At 45.8% G+C, this 12,500-nt stretch overlaps 1 protein-coding gene across 16 annotated transcripts in view; it reads left to right on the top strand.

The window, feature by feature from the left end:
• The window catches only part of LOC122247320 (uncharacterized), a 675,408-nt gene that overhangs the window by 451,151 nt on the left and 211,757 nt on the right, over positions 1–12,500 (top strand). For 4 of the 16 annotated variants that reach the window (XM_043006517.2, XM_086550724.1, XM_043006516.2 and 1 more), the window contains exon 1: positions 5,554–5,647. The exons of 11 other annotated variants lie outside the window; for them this stretch is intronic. The gene's annotated coding sequence lies outside the window, so the exon portion shown is untranslated. Of the gene's footprint in view, positions 1–5,553; positions 5,648–12,500 lie in introns of those variants that run through there. One more of the 16 variants, XM_043006514.2, reaches the window with a different exon arrangement.

The raw sequence follows: 12,500 nt of genomic DNA, 5'->3' as shown, positions 1-12,500 counted from the left end.
CTGTGGCGAGATATAACCAGCCGCTGCCGAGGCCCACATGTATGCTCCACATAACTCACTTGAGGTCTGGAATCACGTGCTTGTGCCTGAAATCTTCTACGTGATTTCAGAGCTCGTTTATTTTCAAGATTTTTTGTTCTCAAATGAATTTTCCTCTCTTTTGTATTTTGATAGTTATGCGATAAAATGCAATCTATAATGTAGAACGAAATGAACATTCTGGAAAAGTGTTGAAGGACTTAAAACAATTTTTATTTGCTTATTCTTTCATATTTAGATTAAATCCATCTTAATGTTTACGAAAAAGGAGCGCCATCTTGAGCTGACCTCAGTGTGAGCTCTCGGTCGTGGGAAGCCTGGCGTGAGAGTAGGTAAGTGCATACACATTAAGATGATAAAAGTTCTCTAGGTTGATGATGCAGTTGCCTCACACGGTGATGACGTGGCGGCAGCGGCGTAGGCGGGTGAAGGCGAGCCTTCATTGCACTACTTACCAGGAAAATTCCGATCGTAGCATCCACAAATGTTAAGCAGATCTTAAATGGAAAGACAACCTGGTGAGCGCGACGCAGTATAAAAGTTTTTTCTTGCGCGCTTGGCACTGACTGCATAGCTGAAAGGCGTGTTGTTGACGCTGCAAACACTCGTGAGTCGACTGACAAACGCTCAGACCGTGTTCCTGGCGAGATGTTTGTTTGCTCAGCATTATTAAGACACGAGTGAGAAAAAAGAGCAGCGGCACGCGGAGCACACGGCTCAGCTTTAGCACAAGGCTCTTTCTTTATCAAAATATATAGGCAGCGCACAGGAGACTCCTCGCCACGTGCACCGCTGACGCCGACAAGCACTGCTGCACGATGAACAGTGTCGGCGGAAGAGCGCCGTCCCCTGCACGCTGTCCTACCCACGGTCATCAAGACTTGTGCAACAAGTTTGGGATTATCTGGTGGCAGCTCAGCGCAGGCTCGGGTTACGTGCCGTTATTAGAAGGCAGGTAACTTACCCGGGGACGAGAGGCCAGTTAGGTAATTAATCGCAAGGGGGCAGAGTTCGTGTACTATTATCCTATTCAGTTTTAATGTGTTGCAATTACGTTATATGCGAGTGGACTGGTAGTTAATATGCAAGGGTGATAAAAGTGGCACATGTACCAGCGGGAAGTGAGTGTTGAGGGAGCTGGTTGCAGGAAATTTCTCCTGCCCGACTAATTAATGAGAGCAGGCAGGCGCGTGCATGAACATGTGTGGCGAAAAAGGGGATCTCTTGCTCATGTTTTTTTTTTCTGGACCGAGGGATTGATATAAAGGAGTATGAATTGATAACCGGATGATATTAAAGGAAGGTTCCCCTCATTTCCTATTGTTGCTTTTCCTTTCATGAACCGAATTCATTGTCAGTTGGACACTCTCCAACGCTACAGCTGCCGTCCTTCTCTCTCTCTCTCTCGGGCTATCTCTTACCCTCTCCCTCTTCGTTTCTGTCTCTCTTTCTCTAGTTCTCTATCTCTCTTTCTCTTAGTTCCTCGCACTCGGCGCGTGTCCGCCCTGATCAAACCTCCTCACACTGATCCCCTGCATACAAGGTCTGTTTCTCCTGCAATCCCTAAACCAACAGACCCCGCCAGTAGACACTGCTCTTCGATCCGTGGCCACCCAGCTATGGATATTCCCTATGGATATTCCCGCGCCTTAGGCTAGCAGTACCCCCTTCCCGGATTTCCACCTCCCTCCCGGATTCCCCGGCAGCCCCCTCCCTACGGCTTCTCTGGCCCTCTGTTTATTCTATAGTGTGCCTCTGTTCACCTGTCACTCCAGAGTCCTACAAGCTCCCCATTCACCCCCTACCCCCTCCCCTCCCTCCCCGACGTACAAGTGTCTGTGGGACAAAGCGCTCGACACTTTATTGATCCTAGTGTGTATGTGTCGATCATTGCATCACCAGACTTCAGATTGCTCTCATCTTTTTCACTCCGGCGTTCCCCCTGATTTCTCCGATGATCTTCTGACATCGCCCTTCTATTTTCTCTTCTTCTTTCTAGTTCATTCTTGACTGCCTCATCCTTATTTCTATCTTCCTTCCTTCCTTTTATCCCTTTCCTTCCATCTCTCTCATCACTCTTTTTTCAATTCTTTTGTCTTTCTTTCCACATTTGATCTTCGTGTTTTCTTTGGTATCGTTTACTCTGGTTCAACTAGTAGTTTTATTGACGAACGCGTTTGTAAAAGTGAGTGAGTGAATAGCTTGTTATCACTTTCAAAGAGATGCGTTCCGTTTTGTTTGCAACGTGATATCTTTGTTACACGCCGGTGACATTATATGAATAGCGCGTAGATTACTCTCTCTCTCTCTCTCTCTCTCTCTCTCTCTCTCTCTCTCTCTCTCTCTCTCTCTCTCTCTCTCTCTCTCTCTCTCTCTCTCTCTCTCTCTCTCTCTCAGTTTCTCCGTCTCTCTCCTTTGTTCTCTCATTCACTTACTTGCAAAGAGGGAGACAGGCAAACAGGAGAACAGCAAAGAAGACAAACTAGCAGATAAAAAAAGAAAAAACAGACGAACACAGGTAGAAGGGCTTGCAAACAGACAAATAAAAAAGGGAGGAGGAAAAGAAATTAGTGACGAGAACTGCATGTGTGCGTGAGTTAGCATGTGGAAAAGCCAGACAGTCAGATAGACAGGGTCGATGCTGCATGACCAGACCTGTAACAATATTGCCAAAAATTCAGTTCTTGCAAAAAAAGGCCGAATAACGACTCTCGTCCCTTAACAAGGACGTGTATGTTTTAAGAAATCCTCGGCGTCTCCGACTGCTTCGAGGAGGTCGTATTCGGCCGAAGAATTTTGTCATAAAGTCCAGGAAATTCTCTTTGCGCTTTCTGCCTCTGCAGTTTACACATTTCCAGTCTCGTTTCCAGTGCAACACCAAATCTACGTAATGCAACATCAAACTGGGTAATACGAATTCAGTTTCCCTTTTTATCAAGGGAAAAGTGAAATTGTTTCTTTTCTTTCTCCCTCCTCCACGACGCCTGTGACTCGTTTCGGCCGCCAATACTTCACTCTGGCCTCTGACCGTGCACGTGGCCCTGAATATACAGGTGGGAATGCTGTTGGAAGTGGAATGCGCCTTTTATTAGGTTTCTTGCTTTCTCGGCTTTTCCTTTGGATTTTGTTGCTCTCATACTGCCGTCGTGCGGATTGTTTTCTTGGCCCTTTTCATTGTCGGGAAGATGTGCGTCTCAGTTGTAACTTTCAATGTTGCCGTTGCATTTGTTGCAGCTTGCTCTATAAGATTGTGGATATGATAATTCCGTAAGTATGTTCACATAGTCTTCAGCATGAGTACATTATCTACAGCTTTATGTATGCGCGTGTTAATATCTGCATTTTCATCTCTTTTTTTTTTGTTCGTTTCTGCAGTCTTTTGACGCCTTGGCAGAGGGATTACTCGGCGTAATTGCGTACCCCACAAAGGATGCGTCATTACAGAGTGCAAATAATCCTCGAAAATGCTCACTCACGTCCCATCACAGATTACAGTTTCTTTCAAGGAAAACGGAGTCCATAGCCTTTGCATGCCACTCTGCGCGCCGCCCTGCGCTTTGATCACCCAGTGTGAAGGTCCCAGGGCGAGCTCTGGCCTCTGCGGGACGAGGCTGCCTCTAATGGCACCCTCATCCCACTCTGGGAGGTCTCTAGGGTCATGGCAACGCCGCATGTGGAGGGTGTAATTGCGCGCACGTACGGACACGCTTCTCGCAATTGTAAGAATGTATGTCTGAGGAGAGGGAAGTGGGGGGGGGGGGGGGGGCCGATTTGGCGAGCTCGGTTTAGCCGTGATAAATGGAACGGCATCGTTTGAGACTTAGCTCTTGGAGTCGAAGGCCAAGGCGGTGATCCCCAAGTCGGAGGTAAACGTATAATGAAGGCGAATTCTCAAGGGCGAGCATTTCGGCTGTGTGTTTTGATTACCGTCTGCTTGTGCTCTTTCATTTCTAGTCTCGAGGCTTTGTTGTTTATGGGCGAGTTGAGTTTTTTTGTTTTTTTTTTCTTCTTTTTTATAGGCTGCCTTCCTCTTTGTTTTACTGTCCTTTGTTCTCGCGGACGTTTTCATTCGCTCAACTGGCCATCCATTTCATTAATTGAACTTATGTTCATCATCTTTCAACTATCCTTCGATTGATCCACTTTGTGTTTCTTTTTCGATCCATCCAGATATTTATTGTTCTATTTTTCTTCCATCCACCCATCCACCTTAAAACAACCTTCCATCGTTCTGCCTGTCTGCTTTGCTCCCTTCCAGTAAAGCTGTTATACATTTATTCTTTTGATTCCTCGTCCCTTTTACCGTTACGTAGACAATAAATGAATGTTGTTTACAGGGAAGTGAAGAGTGAACTGTGCGCTTGCTAGCTTGAAGGCCTAAGGCAGTTCACCGGAGATTAGAACTTTTCTCTCCTCCTCCGCGCCTCCTTTCTCTCTCTCTCTCTCTCTCTCTCTATGTATGTGTATATATATATATATATATATATATATATATATATATATATATATATATATATATATATATATATATATATATATATATATATATATATGATATGTATATATATATATATATATATATATATATATATATATATATATATATATATATATATATATATATATACATACATACATACATACATACATACACACATACATACATACATACATACATACATACATACATACATACATACACCCATATACATACACAAACACACACATACACAGCCAGCCAGACAGACAGACAGACAGACAGTATATTATGCACACACGCACACGTACACGTACACGTACACGTACACATACGCGTACACGTACACGTACACGTACACGTACACGTACACATACACATACACGTATACATACACGTACACACACACACACGCACTTTTGTTTGAGTCTCTCTCTCTCTCTCTCTCTCTCTCTCTCTCTCTCTCTCTCTCTCTCTCTCTCTCTCTCTCTCTCTCTCTCTCTCTCTCTCTCTCTCTCTCCCTCTCTCCCACCCCTCTCCTCAATTCTCACTCTTTTCTTGTGTTCCCTTCCCCTTCTCTTACCTCCTCCTTTCCCTTCTCCTCTCTTCATTCATTTGTCTCCTACCAGTATATTTCTCGTTGTCTTCAGTCTGTATTCTCTGCACTCATCCTTTGTCTGAGCCTCCGTTTAGCATCTCTCCCGTGTTCCCACAATGCCTCTCCGTATTTCACTTCTCTAGCGGTGTAGTAGAATAGATCTTGTAATTGTGCTTTACGTTTTGCTGATTCCTCCGATTGATTGATTGTATACTTTGAGCGCCGGGGTACTACTATGCTTTGAGGAAGAGATGTCTGTGTGATACAGTTTGGACTTGGAAACGTCTGGCCTGGCCCATTTGCATTGAAAATTGGTTTTGATTTACACTATTACTATAGAGTGGTCGAGGTGGTGTCGACAGAAGCAGAGTAGTGTTTGTTGGGCGCCAGGACGTGGTGGCTCCCCGCGCCCGCGTGCTGTGGTGTTCCGCCTGGAAATGCACAGTTGTCGGCAGTGTGGTTGGTGCCGTGGGTGAGGCAGGGTGTGTCGCTCGCGCCCCTCCTCTCTACTACTCCCAAGCCTAGCGTTGGAGGTCATTACTGGAGGATATGTCGTTTTCGTTGTACTCTTGCATGATGTTGTGAGAGACGTTTCGGCGACTTGTGCCATTTGCGCCGCGAGTGTGGAAGTGAGCAATAGCCATCACAAGTGTTAGTCACTGTAAAACAGAAAGTGGAGTTGAACTGTCATTAAAGTGATGAAGAATCTTTGTGTGTTCAGTGTTGAGTTATATTACAAAAGGGTGAATTGAGAGATGCTAATGCTTGCTGCAGTTGACACTGTCTGATACGTTTTCTAGAGTGACTTGGAACATAGTCTAGTTATCCTCTCGACTTTATTTCTCTAATCCTCCCTCGCTTGGGGAGGCCTACACCAGCCTCTTGGGATTAACATGTGCTGGCAGCAGGTATACAACGGAGCACACGCGCCATTACACTTGTCAAGAGGAGCTCTGGTGACGTTACTAGGATAGTAACAAGCCCTGGTTATGTTGGATCCATGTATATGCTGAAATATTGTGAAATTGTGGACTTATAAATGCATTAGTTGAAAGTGGAATTTGTAATTTGATTGCTGTGTCAAAGTTTGAAACTGGGGAATGAATTGATGCTGGAAATGAATTATTTCATGTTATAACTCTTTTCTGTCATTTTAATTGATAATGACTTATATTACCGTGTTGTATTGGCTTTCGTCTATTATTCATTATTGTTAAATACTGTTCTAGTAGCTGCACGTCTGTATAATTACACGTGATGATACATCTGTAGTATTTTGTTTTCTAATGGCACGAGGCGGTGTGTATGTTTGTGTGTGTGTGGATGTGTGTGTGTGTGTGTGTGTGTGTGTGTGTGTGTGTGTGTGTGTGTGTGTGTGTGTGTGTGTGTGTGTGTGTGTGTGTGTGTGTGTGTGTGTGTGTGTTTATGTGCATCTATGTATGTAGGTGTGTGTATATTTATGTATATATATGTATGTATGTATATATGTATATATATAACATAAATGTGTGTGTGTGTGTGAGTGTGTGTGCATGTGTTGATGTGTGTGTGTGTGAGAGAAAAAGGAGGAAGGAAAGTGAAGTTTATCTCTCTATCTCTCTCTCTCTCACACACACACAGACACACACACACACAGACACACACACACAGACACACAGACACACGCACACACACAGACACACACACACACACACACACACACACACACACACACACACACACACACACACACACACACACACACACACACACACACACACACACAGACACACACACACAGACACACCCACACAGACACACACACACACACACACACACGCACGCACACGCACACACAATTATGTGTGTGTGTAAGTATGTCCGTATGTATGAATGTATCTATGTATGTACATACACATACACAAACACATACATACACTTATACTTACATATACATGCACATACATATACATGCATATACATACATACACATACATACATACATACATAAATAAATATATACATACGTATTCATATACATATACATATACATATACATATACATATACATACTCATATACATACTCATATACATACTCATATACATGTGCGTAAGATTTCGCGCGCGCGTGCAAGTGTGTCTGAGCATGTGGTCGGTCACACAGGCGTGGGTTGTTCGATGCGTGGTCAGCGCATCATGTTGAGTCGTTTGCGTGAGGGAGGACGAGCATTGCCTGGGCGGTCTTCCATGGCGTCGTCCGAGGCGAAGGCGTGATGTGATGTCTGCGGCATTCATCTTGCGCCTGGCGCGGGTGTCTGACTCAAACAGCCTTGGGTCATCTTTCATGAACATGATCAGAAGCTAATCCCAGGATCGATTTGTGAACGTAGCTTCCACTACACTACACATCGGTTCTTCCTTAAATATACATCACCTTGGCACGTGCAAAAAACAGTGGTATTGCATCTAATATCCTGTCATTCACTAGCTATTTTTATTACGCTGGGGCATGTACGGTTAACCTTTAGGTTTTTGTTAAATGCTAAATATGTGTAGCTTAATTTGTCAAAGTCCCCAAAGCACCGTGTATTGCGATGGTATCCGTCTACCCGCCTTCACGCCAGAGCTTTCACGCCGCCAGGAAGAGTGGAAGACCAACGCCAGGTCACACATCATTTTGATTACACGGTGGCTTGAGATAACAAAAAATGAAACCTTTTTCAGTGCCACGTTATTACTCGGTGATTTAGGAGAGGTGCAGTTGGGGCTGGGTTGGCTGGCAAACTCAGCAGGGTCCAATATCCCTTTTTTCACATGCTCCTCATTAACTACAATTGTCTGTACACAGTTGTGGACGAGCAGATATTTTAAGGGATTGTTTTATTCTAGATTTGATGGGTGATGGGAACAGATGACGGTAATTTTATAATGGGTTGGATTAAGGAAAGTCCAGAGAATACCTCCGTCTGGCATTAAGCCATAATTATTATCAAAAGTAGAAAATGCCGGACAATTCTTGGAAGCACTACGTAGAACAAAGGCTGTATTTCAGGATGAATGGTTCTTGTCTTGATAATTACATTAGTTGTCGGTGCTTTCAGAAATAGCTAAGGTTATTACACGTATAGTGCGCAATTTGGTAGCGCCCTTTAAAGGTTCAGCACAAAAGATATTCTCTGAGATTAATGGTGTGATTTTTTGCCGGATGGGATTCATATTGACGAGTATATTTCGGATAAAACAAATGTATTCTTGTCGATTTTGCTTATATAGAACAAAATACAAATAAAAGATGTTCAGGGTGAAATGAAAGGAGACAAAGCAAAGTGGAGTCCGCGGAACAGAAAAAATAAAGACTAATTGGAGTTCCCAGGACTGCGAGCCAGAACCACCAGCAATAACCACCTGATTTATCATCCTTTAATGAACCATTAATGATCAAATCGTATATATAAAACTGATCTTCCTAACGATCATTATTGTGGGATTACACGTGGGATTACAAGTCTCGACGGTTTATCTTTTAATTGCTTAGAAGCAAACATGTTATTGCTGGATGTGATGGAAGTGCCATATTTTATGTAATTAAATGCATGTTATTACATTGACAGAATGCTAAGTCACTACATATGCATTAAGACAGAGATAGATCAGCAAAATGACGTTTTGAGCGTTTTGAGAGGGGGAGGAGGTGGGAGCGTGGGAAGTGGAGTAAATAGTGGAACGATTTTCGACTATAAATCTCATCCCCTCCCAAAGCGAACAGATTTAGATTTTGTTCTGTTTCAAAGGAAAACGTAATGGAATATGAAAGGGGGATTTTCCAAGGCCATAGTACGAGAAGAGGAGGAATTTAGCGATAAAACGCGAAGCAAAGTTTTGAGGAAAAGGCCGTCGTTATCGGCAACCGCGTAAACAAATCACAAGCGCCACAGTCCGCGCCGCTCAGGAAGCTCGCTTATGAATATTAAGTTTGTACCTGCACGAGGAAGCTCTGATCCCTTAATATCCCATCGGCATGTTGAATCTTAAGTCCGTGTCGCCCCGCCGCTGAAGGAGGTGGGGCATGGGGGGAGGGGGTCTGGACGGAAGGTACTAGGGACCCAGCCGTCTTATGCAACGCTCATTATCGTACGAGGTCTGAAAGGGTATAAGTGTGTTTAAGGGCACTCGAGGGTGCCTGCAGGAGGCGCCGCAGATTGTTACGGAATATCGAGGGTTCAGACAAGACGAATATTACCGCACAAAGGCCTGGATGCGTTTGAAGCGACGGCAAAGCATTTCCCGTCTTGTGGTCCGCGGCGCACGAAGGATCCTCATGTTCAGGAGAAGAGAGAGAGAATTTGCAATGACTACGAAGCGCCTAGGAACCAGCGCGGAGGACACGTTACTTTTTTCAACATATTTTTATAAAACCCCATTTTTTTCAAGGATTTATTTTTTGGGTCGTTCTCAACGTGGTATGTTCCAGTTCGTGCCGAGTGGACGTAGAGATGAGAGTCTTGCAGGGTGACAATGGCTGTGGGAACCTTATGGAAGATCTTGTATGTGTAGAGCTGGTGAGGCATGAAGGAGTGGGGTAGACGGGGTGGGGAGGGGATGTCGTGTCTCGCTAGCGCTCCACACCATTATTCTGGAAGGGAAGGGGGCAGGGGGGCGTTACAACCCTTGCCTAGCGTTTGCCCTCCATCACACCTTAACCCCCACCCCCCTCTCTCAGCCCTCGAACCCCTCATGCCTTCCCTCCCTCCCTCCTCCCTACTCATTAGGGCTTTCACCTGAGGAATTACGCAGTTCCAAATTCGTGCCTTTGTGGTGCTGTGGTGTACAACAGTGTTCTTTTTTCCCCTCGGAGCAAGTGCGATTGCGGCGCCACATGCAGCGAGTGTCCACCATGCGACTGCTGCTGTCTGGGAGTGTGAAGGCTCGGCGAGGGAGGGGAAGGGGAAGGGGAAGGGAGTAGGGGTGGGGGGGACGGGAGGGTAGCGCACGACTTCACCCTCGGACTGTTGATCACACCTCGCTTTGCTTGGTAACGTTGCGTGGTGTAAATATTTGACTTCATTGTTAAGCGTTAAGAAAATGTACATTTCGTAGCCTCCTCCCACCCCCTCCAGCTAATCCGAATCTGTTGAAGTTGCCGATTGACTTGGAGTGGAAAAGCGATAGAACGGTTCGCTGCCCTTCGTGCGTATGGACTCTGCCTCGCAAGGAAATGGCACTCACGGTGTATGAGTTGCTTTATAAATATGCATTGAATAACACTATAAATAATGCATGTTCGTGTTATACGGAAGCTCACGCTTACTCTCACTCACACTCACTCCCCCTCCCCTTCCACACACACATTCACTCACGTCGCTCACGAATGGGAACAAATATACGAACAGACACACGCGTGCGTACACACACACACACACACACACACACACACACACACACACACACACACACACACACACACACACACACACACACACACACACACACACACACACACACACACACACACAAAAGACCCCTTTGAGCAGACCGCCCGCCGCCCACCAAAACCATTGCTTGGATGTTGTTGGGTGCAGCTGTGGCTACTCCCTGGCTGTTTGTGTAGGCGTTAGGGCCAGACTCGGAAACAAATTAAAAGCGCTCATTCGAAGTCCACATATAGCAGAGGCGAGCAGTGAGGAGGCTAGCGACCGCGCGGATAATCAGGATGTCATATTCAATTTAAAAGAGCGCGGGTATCCAAGAGCGGCAGCGGGGTTAATGTGCGCTGTAAATGAGAGGGCCGCTGAGAAATGTGAATGCGCGAGAACGGCTAATGTTGTCAAAACAACGGGGGAAACTGAAGCAAAACACACACTACTCCTTACGATGTTGTTAGGCAGCTATCTCGGAGAGTTAAAAAAGAGCAGAGGAAGAAAAATAAATAAGCACAACTCTTAGGGCCTATATAGTCAAGAATGGAATGTGATTTTTATATTGGTCTTGCCAGAAGGAATTATTTAGACAAAAACGGTTCTGTGTAGCTGAGTCTGTCCCCCAAAATTAAATTCCGAACGGCAGCCCTTGCGGAATTTCAAACAGATCGCTACAGAAGGCGAGAAATCCCCAAAGAATCCATAAGAGAGATTCTCAGCGTAGGGCTATGGCGGTTTTGGAATAAGGGTCGCAGGTAACAACAGCCACGGGAAAGTGAGAGAAGCTGCAGCATCGACAGCTGCAGCGTCTCTCACTTCTCGCCCTTCCTCTTTCCGGGTGTTTAATTTGCGTTTGTAACTGACAAAACACGGCCGTATTTTTGTACGTCGTCGCAGTTACGGGCACACACACGTTATTGCCAGGAACGGGGGAGGGCGGGCGAGGGCGGGCGAGGGCGGGGGAGAGCGGCGCGGGAGAGGCAAGGGGAAGCGGAGTGGAAAGGGGAGGAAATAGGAGAGACATCGGTCGTGGGGGTGCGAGGTGCTGGGTGAAGGGGAGAGGCTGACAGTAGGTCCGCGAGACCGAGAATGCGGTGTAACGCCCGTGATAAGCGTAGTAGAAGGGTAGATAGTGTATGGTACCACGGCGGAGATGATGGAGTGAAAGAGTGGCGGATGAAGGGAAAAGAAATACGACATGCGACAAAAGTTAAAAAGAGGAAGGACACTAAAGTTAATGGAGGCAGGGGTGCCAAGAGGCAGTTTATGGGGGAAGCGTAGAGGAGAGTGGAGGCCGCGTACCTGGGGAGGCCTCAACCGCGAACAAATGAGACGTAAAGGAAATTGGGACGGAACATAACGACAGGATTACAGTCTTCACAGAACATATAACAAAGAAGGAATAAAAATGGGGGAAAAGGATGCAAAAAAAATCCGTGAATGATGGGTAATGATGCTTCAAGTTGCCGCGCGGGGAGACATTTGCGTTCGTCGAAGTTAATGGCGATAAGGGAGACCCGATCTAAGAGACGAAGAAATAGAAGGAAAAGGGAATAAAGAAATGAAGATATTCGAAGGGCAGGGAAGGGGGTGGGAGAGGGAGGGGATTGGGCTTGGAGTGGAGGGAAGGGGAAAAGGGGTGGGGAGAGGGGGAGGGGAGGGAGAGGGGAGGCAATAATGGGCTCTTCAGAAGAGGAACCGAAGCAAATACATGCACTTCAGGCTTTGTTGGCACACTCGGGGAGAGGCTGTGACGGGGAATATGGAGAAGGATAATGGCGTAGGAGACGAAGGGAGCCGCGAAGGAGAGGCCAGATAAGGCGCGGAGGTTATGGGGCTCGGGAAGAAAGAGATAGACAGGAAAGATACGATGGATGGGGATGCCGCTGGCGCTCGATCTTGCGTCTCGGGAGATAAAGTCATACCATCGGAGATTATTTTCGCCGTTTTTTGTGGCTGGAGATTGATGATCATGTGACATCGATAGAC

Source organism: Penaeus japonicus, unplaced genomic scaffold (genome assembly GCF_977035675.1).
Source record: "Penaeus japonicus unplaced genomic scaffold, GWHDUDI00000001_assembly GWHDUDI00000024, whole genome shotgun sequence".
Lineage (NCBI taxonomy): Eukaryota > Metazoa > Arthropoda > Malacostraca > Decapoda > Penaeidae > Penaeus > Penaeus japonicus.
The sequence above is the reverse complement of the archived record's forward strand: the minus strand, read 5'-3'. Positions and strand labels throughout refer to the sequence as shown.